This window comes from Ambystoma mexicanum, chromosome 4p, assembly GCF_040938575.1.
Source record: "Ambystoma mexicanum isolate Mex_15411 chromosome 4p, UKY_AmexF1_1, whole genome shotgun sequence".
In the NCBI taxonomy this organism is placed as follows: domain Eukaryota; kingdom Metazoa; phylum Chordata; class Amphibia; order Caudata; family Ambystomatidae; genus Ambystoma; species Ambystoma mexicanum.
This window is the reverse complement of record NC_090927.1, coordinates 38,994,977-38,997,476: the sequence shown is the minus strand read 5'-3', so window position 1 is coordinate 38,997,476 and position 2,500 is coordinate 38,994,977. Positions and strand designations below refer to the sequence as shown.

General features: G+C 46.4%; 2 non-coding genes across 2 annotated transcripts; both read left to right on the top strand.

Moving 5' to 3' along the window:
* The first annotated feature begins 82 nt into the window (after positions 1–82).
* TRNAM-CAU (transfer RNA methionine (anticodon CAU)) lies at positions 83–155 on the top strand. The gene has a single exon. It is a non-coding gene; the product is annotated as a tRNA-Met (tRNA).
* Positions 156–422: 267 nt separating this feature from the next.
* On the top strand, positions 423–495 carry TRNAM-CAU (transfer RNA methionine (anticodon CAU)). Its single transcript has one exon. It is a non-coding gene; the product is annotated as a tRNA-Met (tRNA).
* The last annotated feature ends 2,005 nt before the right edge of the window (positions 496–2,500 follow it).

Here is a 2,500-nt window from a genome sequence, read left to right as displayed (position 1 = left end):
TTAATATTTCTATCTGGACTGTGTGAGTAGCGTTGTCTCAGATCTGGTCCTCCACCAAGTTCTCCAAAAATACTCCAGCAGAGCCTTCTTAGCGCAGTAGGCAGCGCGTCAGTCTCATAATCTGAAGGTCCTGAGTTCGAGCCTCAGAGAGGGCACAAGTGTTTTTTGTGTTTCAGCAAATTCAATTGGACATATCCTTTCTAAACATGAAGAGGAGCATGATGTTCAGTAGACCGCAACGCGGTCCTTGTGAATCACAGGATTGGATTCTTTACTGACGCAGAAAAGAAATATGATTGCCAAATACCAAAGAACCAATTGGGGCTAGCTGCGTTTTATTTGAATATTTCTATCTGGACTTTGTGAGTAGCGTGGTCTCAAATCATGCTCTCCACCAGGTTATCCAAAGAGCCTCCAACGGAGCCTTCTTAGCGCAGTAGGCAGCGCGTCAGTCTCATAATCTGAAGGTCCTGAGTTCGAGCCTCAGAGAGGGCACAAGTGTTTTTTGTTTCAGCAAATTCAATTGGACATATCCTTTCTAAACATGAAGAGGAGCATGATGTTCAGTAGACCGCAACGCGGTCCTTGTGAATCACAGGATTGGATTCTTTACTGACGCAGAAAATAAATATGATCGCAAAATACCATAGAACCAATGGGGCTAGCTGCATTTTATTTGAATATTTCTATCTGCACTTTGTGAGTAGCGTGGTCTTGGATCTGTTTCTCCACCAGGTTCTCCAAACATACTCCAGCCGAACCTGCTTAGTGCAGTAGGCAGCGCGTCAGTCTCATAATTTGAAGGTCCTGAGTTCTTTCCTCAGAGAAGGCAGGCCTCTTATGTTTCAGGTAATAACTTTTCAAAAACGTTGACAGAATGAGTACAATGTTTGGTATTTTGCAAATGTAAGCAGTCCCTGTGCAAACTTTCTGGCCCTGTGTTCCCACGCCTTCTCCTTGTGCCTTCCAGAGCCCATCAGGTGCACTATGAACTAATGGCAAAACATGGTTGTGCATATAAGGTTGATGCCGCACGAACCCTGCTATGGTTTTTCATATTAATAAGCCTCCGTGCAGTGTCCATCGCCGCCCTAGTGGCGTTATGGCTCTGTAGTTGGTCCGGATAAGCCCAGGGTACCCAGGCCGTAATCTGTAAAGGAAAGAAAAAGGTAAGTGGGGCCAACCAGTGGGGAAAAGAGGGGTCAGTTCAAACAAACAGGTTCTTTCGAATAGAGGTGGGGCAGTTTAAAATGATAAGGTTGCTGGTTGGGATAGCATGGGCGCATACTGATAGAGCCAACGTAGGTCTTTGAGCAAAGATTCAGGAAATAAGGATGGTACATTTTATGGTGTTAGATGCAGTGGGGCAGGTTTACATGAGGGCAGTTTCAGAGAATGAGCAAGTATTTCAAAATGTATTTTCTGGCTGTGTGAGGGACTTGAGAGGTCTTCAAGCAGACCCTTGGAGTATGTTTAAAGTCTCTCACAAAATAAACTCTAGAAAAGACAGGTGGGGCACCCAAGCCTAGCGGCCAAATAGTGAGGCGACTGCATGAAAGGCAAATGCGAAAAGAGGCAAAGAGGGGTAGCACAAGGGGATGCAGCCAATTTCGACACTTCTGTTTCTGGTGATTGTCTTGCCCCTGTGCCCACGAAAGGCTCTGGGGAACGCAGGCACAGTTGCGGCTCAGGCATGGACAGTCTGCAAGGCCCTCCTTCGGCATAATAAAAGTGCCCTTGTGAGCCTGGCTGTGTTTAAATCACACAGCAGGGAATGCAGCTTTCAACTTTCCCTCACTGGCCACGAACGGCCACGAACGGCCAGGTTCTATAGACCAAAAAGCTAGGAGGAACCCTGGCCACTTTTAAATGAGGGTGGGTTTTGAACTACAGTTCCTTCAGGAGCAAAGCCTGGATTGGCCTTCCTGGATGTTCCTGTGGCCCGCTGGATGCTTTAATGGGCTGGATAAAGCGTTCTGGAGGATGGAATCCTCTTGGGTTCAGTCTGGGAACTTCTGGGAGTTCATCTGCATAACCCAGCCCCGTCCACCCTTCTTGACCTGGCCGGCAGTTACCTTGCTCTGTTACTAGAGGGCGCGTTTGGACTCTCTTCATGAACCGTGTGCCTCACAGGTGTGATAATGATGTAGTTTGGGGTTTGTTTTTGTGGCATGCTACCTGTCACCAGCCGCAAGCAGATCAGCATGAGATCTGATGTCAAATAACAGCATAACAAACTGTGACATAATACAAACCTGACATAAGCGATGTAAGCAGCGAGTATAACGAAACCGGCTGAACGCACACAAGAAAACTAAATGATGGAAGTGGAAACACATAATTAATCATGCATATATATATAGGAAAGGAGCAAAACTCTCTGCAAATGGGAAAAAAAGCGACCTGCTTACAAAAGGGACTTTGGGGGAGGAGAATTAAAAACTGGTAAGAAAAAAGGGCTGAAAAGAGTTAGGTATATATCCAGCGAGGGAGGGGTTGG